The sequence below is a fragment of the Psammomys obesus genome, unplaced genomic scaffold (genome assembly GCF_907164565.1).
Source record: "Psammomys obesus unplaced genomic scaffold, mPsaObe1.curated_primary_1811, whole genome shotgun sequence".
Classification (NCBI taxonomy): Eukaryota; Metazoa; Chordata; class Mammalia; order Rodentia; family Muridae; genus Psammomys; species Psammomys obesus.
The window spans coordinates 9129354-9145282 of record NW_026596433.1 but is presented as its reverse complement, the minus strand read 5'-3'; positions in this window follow the sequence as shown (position 1 = coordinate 9145282).

Genomic DNA, 15929 nt, shown 5'->3' with positions numbered 1-15929 from the left:
ATCATCATCATCATCATCATCATCATCATCATCATCATCATCATCATTATTATTATTAATTTAGTTGCTTTTTCCTCCCCTATACCTCTTTCCTTGTCCACTGATAGGGGAAGTCTTTCTCCCCTACTGTCTGACTCCAGTCTATCAGGTCCAATCAGGATTGCCTGTATCCTCTTTCTCTGAAGGCTGGCTAGGTCTCCCCTCCCCAATTTCCCCCCAAGGGAGAAGTGATCAAGGAGCAGGCAATTGAATTCGTGTTAGAGACTGTCTTTTCTCTCAGTATTACTCTTTATTATTAATAGATAAAAATCACTTCCATATGGCCAACACCGAAGTTTTTGTCTTTAACAAATCATTTCTTAAAATTATGATATTATGATGTATTTGCTTTTTTCTCCTCCAAACTTAAAAAAAATACAGCTTATTATTTAAAAAGACATAACTAATTTTCTCTTAACCCTGTAGGTCCTCTCAACTCTTTTCTTGAGCTTTTTTTTTTTTTTCTCTGCTTTACTTTTGCCTTGCAAATATTCTTGAATGTCTCAGGATGTATGTGTAACTTCTTAATCTCTGCCTACTGTTTTTCCAAGATAGTCTTATCTGAACCTATGCATTCTGCAACCAATTATACTTCAAATGTTTATTTGCAATCCTAATCACTCAAATTCACTATCTATAAATAACAGCCTAATTGAAATCGCTGAGAGAACCTTAAAGCAATTATATAAACAAATTTTTAATTCTTCACTATGGGTCTACACAGCAAATTAGCCCAACACTCTACATTTCATGTGTGGACAAGTGTCGGTGGTTGCAAATCTGACTTCCTAAGATGAAAACTAGTGATCAGTGTTGACTCATGTTTTTAATCACTCTTCACCTTCTATCCTGATCACTTATTATTCCTTATTTTTAAAAAAAATATTTTGTTTTGATACTTTAATATAAATATATCCTTTCCCTTCTCTTTCTTTCCTCTAAAGCTTCCCATATTCCTTCCATGATCTCTTTCATGCTTTCTTCATAAATTGTTTTATATTCCAGTGTTCTTTGAAAAAAAATTTTACTTCAGTTTTCTTTTAACTTTCTTTCATAAGCACTATCATTTTAATTTTGACCCAAGGTATTCATTTCATCATTATTCCTCATATCAGAGAAAAAAAAAAAGCTGTCATCTATGTCATTATACTCAACATTGCTAAAATAAATGTTTGAAATTACAACTTATCTAATTTCCTACCCTATTTTTAATTTTTTAGGGGATGAAGGGATTATTTTAGTTCACAGTTCCAGAGGAATAGAGTCCATTATTGTCCAGAGGACACAGCAACAGGTAGAATAGGCAAGATGCCAAAAACAGTAAAAAGAAAAAAAAAAAAAAAGGATTGGCTGAACTTATTAGCTCCGTACAGGGTAAGCAGAGAGAGAAACAGTAAGTTCAGCTTGGATATAAAGCCTCAAAGCCCACCCAATGACATACTTCCTACAGCAAGGTTCCACCTCCTGAGGCTTCCATTACCTTTCCAAATAATGCTACAAGCTGGGAAACACATAATTCCATTCCGCACCTTTCATATTCAAACCACAGCACATACCGTCTACAGCTCCAGAACCAGGGAATATTCTATGTTAGTGGTTCTCAACCTGTGGATCCTGACCCCTCCGGGGATCAAACAAGCCTTCCACAAAGGTTGCACATCAGATATCCTGCATATCAGATGCATATCTTGCATATCATTGCAATTCATAACAGTAGCAGAATTATATTTTTGAAGTAGCAACAAAAATAATGTTATGGTTGGGGTCACCACAATGTGAGCAACTGCATTAAAATGTTGCAGCATTCGGAAGGTTGAGAATGACCGCTTGCCTCTGTGGGCACTGCAGGTGTGTAGTGCCTTCATGTGCTTGTAGACAAAACACTTATGTACATAAAATAAAAAATATTATGTGTACCTTAAAAACAAAGCAAAAAAAGAGGAAGTAAAACAAGATAGTGACACCTAAAGTTAAATTGAGGTCAAGGACTACAGGGGAGATTGTATCAAATTTAGAATGAAACTTAGATGCTGATCACTTTAAAAATAAGCTAGTGATCAATGTATAGTGAATAACTCTAGAGAAGAGACAAGCATGGGGTTTTATGATAAGACTAAAAATAGGAAATGCATCCCAGCCATAATATTCTGAAGTATTTACCATCTAGATTCTATATTCTGCCACAGATATTTGCACACCAATGTTTATGGCTGCATTATTCGTAACATCTAGAAATTCAATACAGCCTAGTTAGCTTTCAACAAAAGAATGGATGATGAATATATGTATATATACTCACTAGAATTGTATCTAACTGCAAAAAATATAATTATAAAACGTCCAGAAAGATGGATAGTTTTAAAAATGATTGTATCAAGTGAAATAATCCATATTTTAGAAAGAAAAACACTATATGTTCTGTCAGATAGATAGATAGATAGATAGATAGATAGATAGATAGATAGATAGATAGATAGATAGGTAGGTAGATAGATAGATAGATAGATAGATAGATAGATAGATAGATAGATAGATAGATAGATAGATAGATAGACAGATATGCATTCATTCTGGAGAAAGTTTTCTGCTGTTGTTTTTCTACTCCATGAAAAATTTAAGGACCACTCACGCATTTTTGTACATATGAAAATAGTCATGGATTTCATCAGAAGCTGTTTAGACTGCATTAGGATGTGCACAGAGGGAATTTATACAGATGTCAGGGATAATCATACATTTGGTTTTTAATTTTGAATATAGAATATATATTCTAAGTAGCAATTCTCTTTATAACCAACTTTTTCATGGTAAATAAATGTAAAAGAAAACAAAAGAGTGAAGAAAACAACTGTAAAAAAGGAATTTAGAAATGAAGGAAGACTTGGGCCAGTGTTAGTTACTAGGAAACCAAATCTTAGTTACAGTTTCAGAATCATCTAGTATCTTTTATCTTGCTTTCTGTTCACAATAAATTAAGGAGAGACAAATAATATTCAATAATAAGGTTTCCATTCATATTGATTTAAATCACTGTTGGACTGCAAAGATAGCTTGGTTGTGTGAGACCATTACAGCACAAGCAGGAAATAGGAGGACTTAATGAACTTTGAACACACACCCAGCTTCCATACAAATGTAGATAGATGTGGTGGCCAGCTCATCATTCAAGCACTGAGAAGGCAGAGGTAGGGCATCATCAGACAACAGTTACTATCTAGAAAAGCTGTCATGAGTAAGCCCTAATTCAACCTGGAGGCTCTGGCTCTATAAAAAGGTGGTGTAGGAAACTCTACATCAGTTTCTGACCTCCTCTCATAATTACATTTGTGTATACATGCAACAACCCACATGTGAACACACACACAAACAAAGAGCTGACTGACTACTTGAGCAACATGGTTCATACCTGTAATCCTACTCCTTGAGAGGGGAAGGAAGAAGGATTGGCAGTAGTTTGAAGCCCATCTGGATTGCAAAGATCATTAGCCAAGCTTTGACTACAGAGAAAACATATCTCAAAAAATAAATAAATAAAAATATAAAAAAAAACAAAAAACAAAACACAAAAAAAAGAACCTCAAAACAAACATACACCCTCCCTCCCCTTTCTGCATGCATGCCACTCCCCCATTCCACTGATAGGGGAGGTTCTCCTCTTCTTTCTGATTTTAGTCTATCAGTTCTCATCAAAAGTGGCTGCATTGTCCTCTACTGTGGCCTGGTAAGGCTGCTCCCCCCTCAGGGGGAAGTGATCAACGAGCAGGCCAATCAGATTATGTCAGAGGCAGTCCCTCTTCCCATTACTATGTAAACCACTTGGACACTGAACTGCCATGGGCTACACCTGTGCAGGGGTTCCAGGTCATCTCCACGAATAGTCCTTGGTTGGAGTATGATTTTCTGGGAAGTTCCCTGTGTTCAAATTATCTTGTTCTGTTGCTCTCCTTGTGGAGTTCCTGTCCCCTCCAGCTCTTACTATTTCCCATTTCTTACATAAAATTCCATTCACTCTGCCCATCAGTTGGCCATCAGGCTCAGCATCTGCTTTGACAGTCTATACAGTGACATGCATGCAGAAAGGGGAGGGAGGGTGGGACCGGGAGGGGAGGAGGGAGGGGCTTATGGGGGGATACAAAATGAATAAAGTGTAATTAATAAAAAATTAAAAAAAAACAAGCAATAAAGAAGATAATTTCTAAAAAAAAAAAAAAAAACAAAAACAAACATACAAATCAAAAAGAAAGCCTGTCAAAATAATAATTGAAAAGAAGCCTTTCCATTAGTTAGTTAAAAATAAAGCAATATATGTGTTGGTGAATGTGGGTTGTAGCAGCTATACTATTTGTGAGGCAAGATGGATATGAATTAACTATTTAGACTTTCAAGGACTAAGGTCAATTTGAAATTAGTAATGATATTAGCTACTTCACAGTAGTTTTGTACAAAATCAATAATAGTTTAATATTGCCACCTTGTATGGTGCAGTTTAGCGTTTACTATCTGGAACATAAAGACATCATTTTTCCCGTTTTTAACCTCCTTGAACCTTCCTGAAGCGTCTTCATCATTATCTGCTTGATTATTTCTTAACTAGCCTATGAAAATAGCCCTTTGATTTGCTACTTGGTCAACAGTTTCTTGAATTTAGCTATTTTACAATAGCCTCAGCCTTACCCTTGAGGCAAACATATTTTCATAAGAAGAATCTATAAACTTCAATTCAATAAGCCTGACAAAAATAAGTAGAGTTATTGGAACACACATGAAATAACAGAAACAAGTTTATTCCATGTACTTTTGAAAATTATCAGTGAGAGAATTTTCAATGACTTAATATCAATCAGATCCCCTTTAATGTTCTCCAGCAAAAGTACAATGGGAAAAAATGAATGTGGATACTTCTTCAAACTCCTACATATAAGAGAAACCAGAAACAAAGTCCCAGAGAGCAAAGCCAAGATGTAGTGCATTGAAGAGACTAAGGGCAGCAGCAAAATGGCAGCCAGAACCTACCATTGTGTTTAATATGCAACAAAAAATTTCAGGTTTTATAAAGTATGTCTCTCTCTGAAAAAAATAGAATAAATAAGAAAATTGAGAGATTCCCTAATGAACTTCCAAATTTTGGTAACTTACAACAAGGTTTTCAGAGAAAATGATGCCATGGAAGTAAGGAAATTAGTCTTATGGACATCCATGACCCTGATGAGATTTGAGCAGATAATCTCAGTTTGATGATTCTCTCAATTGCTTTGATAAACAAATATACACCAGAAGATATTCTAATTTTTTTAATTTGTTTTTTTTTCTAAATTGCTGTTTAATCACTTTGTATCCCAGATGAAACGCCCTCCCTTATGCCCTCCCATAACCTCCCTAGGTCCACTGATAGGGGAGGTCCTCCTCCACTCCCATCTGACACTATCCTATCAGGTACTGTCTGTACTGTCTTCTTCTGTGGCCTGGTAAGGCTGCCCCCCCCCCCCAGGGGAGGTGATCAAAAAGCCAACCACTGAGATCGTATCAGAGACAGTCCTTGTTCCTCTTTCTAGGATACCTACTTGGAGACTGAACTACCATGGGCTACATCTGTGCAGGGGTCTAGTATATCTCCATGCATGGTCCTTGGTTGGAAAAGACCCCTGTGCTCAGATTTCTTGGTTCTTTTGCTCTCCTTGTGGAGCTCCTGTCCCCTCCAGGTGTTTCTATCTCCCTCTTCTTTCATAAGCTTCCCTGTACTCTGCCCAAAGTTTGGCTATGAGTCTCAGCATCTGCTTTGACACCTTGCTGCATAGTCTTTCAGAGGCCCTCTGTGGCAGGCTCCTATCTTGTTCCTTGTTTTCTTCCTTTTCCACTCTTTATCCCATTTGACTTTCTGAATGGAGATTGAACATCTTACCCAGGGTCCTCCTTCTTGCTATGCTTCTTGATGTGTACAGATTTCAGTATGTTTATCCTATATTATATGTTTAATAGCCACTTATAAGTGATTATATATCATGTGTGTCTTTCAGCTTCTGGGATACCTCATTCAGGATGATCTTTTCTAGTTCCCATCACTTGCCTGAAAATTTCATGATTTTTGTTTTTTTAATTGCTGAATAGTATTTCATTGTGTAAACATACCACAATTTTTGTATCCATTCCTCCATTTAGGAACATTTGGGTTGTTTCCCGATTCTGGCTATTATGAATAAAGCTGCTACGAATGGTTGAGCAAATCTCCTTGTTGTATACTTGAGCATATTTTGAATATATGCCTAGAAGTGGTATAGCTGGATCTTGAGATAGCACTAATCCTAATTGTGTGCGAAAGCTCCAGATTGATTTTCAAAGTGGTTATACAAGGTTACATTCCCACCAGCCAAGGAGGGGATTTCCCCTTTTTCCACATCCTCTCCAGGAGGCATCATCCCTTGAATTTTTTATCTTAGCCATTCCCATGGATGTGAGGTGAAATCTCAGGATTGTTTTGATTTGCATTTCTGTGATGACTAAGGATGTTGAGCATCTCTTTAAGTGTATCTCTGACATTTGATAATCCTCTGTTGAGAATTTTCTGTTTTTCTTTTTACCCCATTTTTTAAATTGGATTACTTGGTTTGTTGGTGTTTAACTTCTTCAGTTCTTTATATATTCTGGATTTTAGCCCTCTGTCAGATGTAAGGTTGGTGAAGATAACTTTTCCAGTCTGTAGGCTGTCGTTTTGTTCTGATTACAGTGTCCTTTGCTTTACAGAAACTTTTCAGTTTCATGAGGTCCGATTTATTGATTGTTGCTTTTAGAGCCTGTGCTGTTGCTGTTCTGTTTAGGAAGTTGTCTCCTGTGCCAATGTGTTCGAGGCTCTTCCCCATTTTTCTTCTAACAGATTTAGTGTGTCTCATTTTATGTTGAGGTCTTTGATCCACTTGGGCTTTAATTTTATGCAGGATGATAAGTATGAATCTATTTACATTTTTCTACATGTAGATATCCAGTTAGAATAGCACCATTTGTTGAAGATGCTATTTTTTTTTTCATTGTATGGTTGTGGCATCTTTGTCAAAATTCAGGTGTCCATAAGTGTGTGAGTTTTTCTTTGCTTTCTGGGTCTTCTATTCAATTCCATTGATCTACCAGTCTGTTTCTATGTTAGTACCATGTAGTTTTTATTACTATTGCTCTGTAGTACAGCTTTAGATCAGGGATGGAAATACTTCCAGACGAGCTGTTCTTGTGCAGGATTGTTTTAGCAATTCTCCTTTTTTGTTTATTTGTTTGTTTGTTTGTTTCTCAATTTGTTTCTCAATTTCAATATGAAATTGAGAATTGTTTTTTTCAAGGTCTTTAAAGAATTGTGTTGGCATTTTGATGGGAATTGCATTGAACCTGTAGATTGTTTTTGGCAGGATGGCCATTTTCATTATGTTAATCCTACTGATCGATGAGCATGGGAGATCTTTTCATCTACTGATATCTTCTAATTTTTAAAAATATTGTTCTTCAAATACTGAACAAAGAATAAATTGAGGCATGTAAGAAATATAAGCTAAGAAGAAAAGATGACTATCATATTTCATAAGAACACTAAGATTTTCTTCCATTTCCTATGAAGTGAAAAGTCACAGAAATAGTTACTAAAGCAGATCCTAAAATTAACTTGCATAAACAAAAATGTTATATTAATACTATAAACCTGGTAGTGGAGGTACAGATGTAACTTGGTTTACACTATGTAGTTAGCATATGTAAGACCATGGAATCAAGCTCCATCATCAAAAATGGAAAAAATAAAATGAAAAGAAATTAAATATTATATTGCTGAGTATAGCACAAAATATGTACGTAAGTTACACAGATATATTTGATGTAAGAGAATTTAATAAATCAAATTATTAAAAGAGAATTTAATAAATAATCTACCTTATTCTTGAGGGATATATCTTTAAAAATTGTCATTTTTTTCCTTGAATTGGTTTGTAATTGGTTGGTATGCAAATGAAAGGTAGGATTTTTTAGTTTTCAGAGTGCGAGTGAAATGTCACTCAAAAGGTAATATTGCAGAATATAAGCATAAGCAAAAGATGATGGAGGATGGGGAGGAAAATGTTAACTCAGAATGGAGCAACAATTGCTTTGGGAATAAAGGTACACTCTCATTCCATAGAACTAGAAAAGGAAGCCCAGTTTACACGTTATAACAAATTCAATAAATAAATCCTGTCATTGGCTGAAAAAAATACCTTTTTTATGCTTTTAATATATTCATTTTTGAAATGCAATACTTTAAATTATTCTATGAGTCATTTTATTGATTGATGTGTGAAAATTAACATGACAAAAACATTATAGAACTAAAATAAGGTGAAACAATAAAGAAGCTACAGTTGGGAATACTAATTGTACATATGAAGGTGTATTTCCTAGTATGTATCACATATTGATGGAATAAAGCAACATTGTAGAAAATAATGCTTAATTATTTACTAATTCATTTTTCAAATTTTGATCAAATGAAAATCAACCAGACATTTTAAGTTTCAACTATATTTTAAGTTAACAATATAATTAAACTAATAAAGTGGATAAAAATTTCACTTTAGAGATTACCAGGCATTTGAAAGACTCAGTTTTGTTTTTAGTAATACATGGAAAAAAAAGTTATATTAGAAAAAACAACACAGGTGATCAGTGACTCAAGGTTTTATAGTAGAAGGCTTGAATGACTCCAGAAGACCTGCTCAACAAGAATGATTATGAAAGTACCCAGACATAGGCTCCGGGCTCCCCAGTAACATTTCAATCTGCAAGTTGTTCATGAGCAAAGCAGCTATTAATTTTCTGCATTTTTACTTAATATTGAAAGTCCCTTCTTGTTAGAATTTAGAGTTTATTTTATGTCAACATTGTTTTCCTCTGAATCTTAGCCACTGTTGTGAGGAACTTCCTCAAAAATCAGTCAATATCAGTTCTCAGGGACATGGGCTGGGATGATCATTCTCACTTTTGGGTCCAGGAGTTTTAACTTATTTATTTATTTTTAATTAGATTTTTATTTTTTATATTAATTACAGTTTATTCACTTTGTATTCCAGCTGTAGCCTCTCAATCCCACCTAAAGAAGCTAAGCAAGAAGGAGGCACATGGGTAAAACCATCAACCCTCACTCAGAAAGATAAACAGGATGGACATTAGAAGAAGGAGAAAACAGGAAACAGGACAGGAGCCTAGCACAGAGGGCCTCTGAAATACTACTCAGCCGTGTATCAAAGCAGATGCTAAGACTCAACCAAATTTTGGGCAGAGTGCAGGGAATCCTATGGAAGAAGGGGGAGTTAGTATGACGTGGAGAAGACAGGAATTCCACAAGGACCAAATATATCTGGCTCATTGTTACTTTTAATTTACAGTCTAATATCTTCTAATCTATATCAGTGGGAGTATAGACTAGATTTAAAAATCATATAGCACAAAACTATCTGGATTTTTAAAAAACCTTCCTTTGCTGGGCTTGGTTAACTTTGGGTTTAGAGGACAAGAATTTAAGTAAATCTCTCGTTTGTCTCTTTCAATCCTTTAACAATTTTTTACTACTACTTATTGTTACAATCAATATTAATACTATTATTATTATTACTGTTATTATTATTCCCTACTGTACTTATAATAGCAATATTACTCTCTCTTATTCCTGGGCTATCTTTGTATTTTCTCAGTCCCTTCAGGGCCCACCTTTGGGTTTTGGAGCTCTATAGATTTATTGTTGTTCATGAAAAATTCTTCCCTGGCATGAAATGATGTGGTACAGTAGCCAAATTTTGATTCATCAAAACAGTTTAGTAGGAATAAAAATATAAGCAGAAAATATTAGCATAGATGAGTCTTTGCAAAAAAAATATTGTGCTGTAGATCTTAAAGAACTAAACATTTGAGTCATGGTGACAAGATAATTGTTTTAAGAGAGTACAGGATTAAATGTTTAGCATTAATTCACGGGGTACAAGACCAGATGCAGCCAAACAAATTCAGAGGCAATTTCAGTATTTTAGAAAAAAGTTCAATGTTGGAACTTAAAATAAAAAAAAGACAATTTTGAAAGATATTTAGACACTATTGTCTGAAAAATATGTGAGATTATGTACAAAGATGGGAAAAACACAGGAATGGATCATAGCTTTCATTTTGGACTTCTTCCTTTTGAAGACCATCAAACCAGTCAAGTGAAGGGGAAGAAAAACTAGGTAGAACATTAGCTTGGAAGGCACCAGGGCCTGACTTTAAGGCAGAAATTCTATCTATGTCTTTCAAAAATTGAATTCCAATATCAGGAGTACAATAAAATAATCAATGTATTTAAGACAAAAATAGCATAGTTATGAAATTCTAACTTTTAAAGATCCAAATACCTCCTTAAAATAAAAACTATGGATAGTTGTTATTTTTCCCAGTCTAAGCTGAGACATTTTTAAATTGCTGTGTATGAACGGAGAAAATCCAAAAAATTTGAAATTTATTCCATGCAAACTTCATCCACCTGATTTTGTTAATTCACAGCTCTAGTACATTTCACTGTCAGCGGTCTGTATCAGTGATAGTTTTCTGTTTAAGTCTGCTTTTAGAACATGAGTCATCTGTCCCTCTTGCGATTTTGTTTTTTTATATTTCTTCTTTTTATTAGGTCTGACATTTGTTCCCTTAAATCTTCCTAAATCAAGCTCAGAAAATTTGTTAAAGTGCATGTAAGAACTCTTAGTGAAATCACTTATGTGCTTCTTATTTTCTTTTATTGAAAAAAGATTTTTTTCATAGGATTAATTCTGATTATGGTTCCCCTCTTCCAGCTCCTGCAAGTTACTTCCCTTCCACTGAAATTCATACCCTTCCTTTTTCTCTTTCATTAGAAAACAAATAGACATCTAAAAATAATAATAAAATAAAATAAACATACTGGAATTCGACAAATCGAAGAAGGAAACAAAAGAAAAAGAGCCAAAGAAAAGGCACAGGAAACATAAGACACAAAGATACACATTCTTATACACAGAAATCTCATAAAAACACAAATTCAGGAACCATAGTAGACTTGTAAGATTTTTTTATGCTTTTTTATTTTTTATTATTAGTTACATTTTATTAACTCTGTATCCCAGCTGTATCCCACTCCCTCATTCCCTCCCAAACCCTCCCTCCCTCATCTCCTCCCTGCCCCTTTCCAAGTCAACTAATTGTGGAGGACCTCCTCCCCATTCATCTGACCCTGTTTTATCAGGTATCTTCAGGACTGGCTGCAAAGACCTCCTCCGTGACCTAGCAGGAATGCTCCTCCTTTGGAGGATAGGAGGTCAAAGAGCCTGCCATTGAGTTCCTGTCAGAGATGGTCCCTGTTCCCCTTACTATGGAAAACCAATTGGTAACTGAGCTATCACAGGCTTTATCCAAGCAGAGGTTCCAGGCCATATCAATATATGGTCCTTGGTGGAGTATCAGTCTCAGAAAAGACCCCTGTGCCCAGATATATTTGGTCCTTGCGAAGCTCCAATCCTTTCCACGTCATACTAATTACCCCTTCTTTCATATGATTCCCTGCACTCTGCTGAAGGTTTGGTTATGAGTCTTAGTATCTGCTTTGATACACTGCTAGGCAGAGTCTTTCAGAGGCCCTCTGTGGTAGGCTCCTGTCCTGTTACTTGTTTTCTCCTACATCCAATGCACATCCCATTTGTCTTTATAAGAGAGGATTGATCATCTTACCCAGTGTCAATTTTCTTGTTTATCTTCTTTAGGTGTATAGATTTCATTATGTTTATCATGTCTTATAGAACAATATGAGTGAGTATATACCATGTGTGTCTTTCTCCTTCTGGGATACCTCACTCAGAATGATCTTTTCTAGATCCCACCATTTGCCTGAAAATTTCATGATTTCCTCTTTTTTGATTGCTGAGTAGTATTGCATTGTGTAAAAATACCACAATTTCTGTATCCATTCCTCAACTGAGGGACATCTGGGTTGTTTCCAGGTTCTGGATATTACCAATAAAGCTGCTACAAACATGGTTGAGAAAATGTCCTTGTTGTGTACTTGAGCAAATTTTGGGTATATGCCTAGGAATGGTATAGCTGGGTCTTGAGGAAGCACTATTTTTTTTAACTTTTTTATTTTTTATTAATTACACTTTATTCATTTTGTATGCCCCCATAAGAAACTCCCTCCTCCCCTCTCAATCACACCCTCCCTCCCCCTTCTTCACGCATTCCTCTCCCCAAGTCCATTGATAGGGGCGGTCCTCTTCTCCTTCCTTCTGATCTTAGTCTATCAGTTCTTATCAAAAGTGGCTGCATTGTCCTCTTCTGTGGCCTGGTAAGGCTGCTCTCCCCTCAGGGGGAAGTGATCAAAGAGCAGGCCAATCAGATTATGTCAGAGGTAGTCCCTCTTCCCATTACTAGGTAACCCACTTGGACACTGAACTGCCATGGACTACATCTGGTAAGCACTATTCTTAATTGTCTGAGACAGTGCTAGATTGACTTCCAAAGTGGTTTTACCAGTTTACATTCCCACCAGCAGCTGAGTAGGGTTCTCCTTTCTCTACAACCTCTACAGCATGTGTTGTCACTTGAGTTATTCATCTTAGCCATTCTGATGAGTGTAAGGTGAAATCTCGGGGTCGTTTTGATTTGCAACTCTCTGATGCCTAAGAATGTTGAGCATCTCTTTAAGTGTTTCTCTGCCATTCTATATTCCTCTACAGAGAATTCTCTGTTTAGCTCCACACCCCATTTTTTAATTGGATTACTTGATTTATTGCTTTTTAACTTCTTTAGTTCCTTATATATGGTGGACATCAGCCCTTTGTCAGATATAGGGTTGATGAAAATCCTTTCCCAGTCTGTAGGCTGTCGTTCTGTTCTGATGACAGTGTGGTTTGCTTTACAGAAGCTTTTCAGTTTCATGAGGTCCCATTTGTTGATTATTGCTCTTAGAGCCCGTGCTGTTGGTGTTCTCTTTAAGAAGTTGTCTCCTGTGCCAAAGAGTTCTAAACTCTTCCCCACCTTTTCTTCTAACCGATTTAGATTATCTGGTTTTATGTTGAGGTCTTTGATCTACTTGGACTTTAGTTTTGTGCAGGGTGATAAATATGGATCTATGTTCATTTCTCTGCATGCAGACATCCAGTTGGACCAGCACCATTTGTTGAAGATGCTGTCTTTTTTCCTTTGAATGGTTTTGGCTTCTTTGTCAAAGATCAGGTGTCCATAACTGTGTCGGTTTCTTTCTGGGTCTGCTATTCAGTTCCATTGATCCACCTTTCTGTTTCTATGCCAATACCATGCAGTTTTTATTACTATTGCTCTCTAGTACAACTTGAGATCTGGGATGGAAATACCTCCAGGTGATCTGTTGTTATACAGGATCATTTTGGAGATCCTGGTTTTTTTTGTTTCTCCATATGAAGCTGAGAATCTTTCAAGGTCTGTAAAGAACTGAGTTAGTATTTTGATGGGAATTGCGTTGAATCTGTAGATTGCTTTTGGCAGGATGGCCATTTTCACAATGTTAATCCTACCAATCCATGAGCATGGGAGATCTTTCCATCTTCTGATATCTTCTTCAATTTCTTTCTTCAGAAACTTGAAGGTTTTTTTCGAACAGGTTTTTCACTTGCTTGGTTAGAGTCACCCTAAGGTACTTTATGATGTTAGTGGCTATTGTGAAAGGTGTTGTTTCCCTGATTTCTTTCTCGGCCCTTTTGTCCTTGGTATACAGGAAGGCTGCTGATTTTTTTTTTTTTTTGAGTTGATTTTGTATCCTGCCATTTCGCTGAAGGTGTTTATCAGCTGAAGTAGTTCTCTGGTTGAATATCGTCTGTGAATAGTGACACTTTGACCTCTTCCTTTCCAGTTTGTATCCCCTTGATCAACTTTAGTTGTCTTATTGCTTTAGCTAGGACTTCAAGTACTATATTGAAGAGATATGGAGAGAGTGGGTAGCCTTGTCTTGTCCCTGATTTTAGTGGGATTGATTTAAGTTTCTCTCCATTGAGCTTGATGTTGGCTATAGGCTTGCTGTATACTGCCTATACTGCCTTTACTATGTTTGGTACATTCCTTGAATCCCTGATCTCTCCAAGACTTTAAACATGAATGGGTGTTGGACTTTGTCAAATGCTTTTTCAGCATCTAAGGAGATGATTATGTGGTTTTTCTCCTTCAGTTTGTTTATGTGGTGGATTACATTGATGGATTTCCATATGTTGAACCACCCTTGCATGCCTGGGATGAAGCCTACTCCGTCATGGTGGATGATATCTTTGATGTGTTCTTGGATTCTGTTTGCAAAGATTTTATTGAGTATTTTTGCATCAATTTTTATAAGAGAGATAGGTCTGAAGTTCTCTTTTTTTTGTTGGGTCTTTGTGTGGTTTAGGTATCAAGGTGACTGTGGCTTCATACAATGAGTTTGGTAGTTTTCCTTCTGTTTCTATTTTGTGGAATAGTTTGGCGAATATTGGGATTAGCACTTCTTTGAAGTTCTGGTAGAATTCTTCACTGAATCCATCTGGCCCAAGGCTTTTTTTGGAAGGCAGACTGTTGATGAATGCTTCTATTTCCTTGGGTCATATAGAACTATTTAATCTTTCTACCTGATCTTGACTTAATTTTTGTAGATGGACTCTATCTCTCAAATTTTCCATTTCTTTTAGATTTTTGAATTTTGTGGCATGTAAGCTTTTGTAGTACAACCTAATGACTGTTTGTATTTCCTCTCTGTCTGTAGTTATGTTCCCCTTTTCATTTCTGATTGGGCTGATTTGGATAGCTTATCTCTGCCTTTTAGTTAGTTTGGCTAAAGTTTTATCTATCTTGTTGATTTTCTCAAAGAACCAGCTTTTTGTTTCATTGATTCTTTGAATATTTTTTATTTGTTTCTAATTGATTGATTTCAGCCCTGAGTTTGATTATTTCAGCCGTCTGCTCCTCTTGAGTTTATTTGCTTTTTTTTTTTTTTTTTTCCTATTGCTTTCAGTTGGGTCATTAAGTTCCTTGTATGAGCTGTCAAATTTCTTCTTGAAGGCACTTAGTGCTATGAATTTTCCTCTGAGCACTGCTTTCATTGTGTTCCATAAATTAGGGCATGATATACCTTCATTTTCTTTGAATTCTAGGAAGTCTTTGATTTCTTTCCTTATTTCTTTCTTTATTTCTTTCTTAACCCAGCTGTCATTGAACAGCAAGTTGTTCAGTTTCCATGTGCTTGTAGGCTTTTTTCTAATCCATTGTTATTGAGGCACAGCTTTAGTCCATGGTGGTCAGATAAAATACAGGAGATTGTTTCAATCCTCTTGTATCTGTTGAAGCTTGCTTTGTGACCAACTACATGTTCTATTTTGGAAAAGGTTCTATGAGGTGCTGAAAAGACGGTATACTCTTTTGAGTTTGGGTGGAAAGTTCTGTAGACATCTATTAGGTCCATTTTATTTATGACCTCTGTAAGGGCCTTTATTTCTTTATTAGGCTTCTTTCTAGATGATCTGTCCCTTGGTGAAAGTGGAGTGTTGAAGTCTTCCACTATTAAGGAGTTGGGATCAATGTGTGATTTAAGTTTTAATAATGTTTCATTTATGAATGCAGACACTCTTGGATTTGGGGCATAGATGTTCAGAATTGTGATGTCCTGTTGGTGGATTTTTCTTTTAATGAGAATGTAATGTCCCCCTTTATCTTTTTTGATTAATTTTGGTTGAAAGAATATTTTATTAGATATCAAGATAACTACCCCAGCTTGTTTTCTGGGTCCGTTTGCTTGAAAGACATTTTTTCAGCCCTTTACTTTGAGATAGTGTTTGTCCTTGTTGCAGAGGTGTGTTTCTTGGATGCAGCAGAATGTTGGGTCATGTTTTCACACCCAT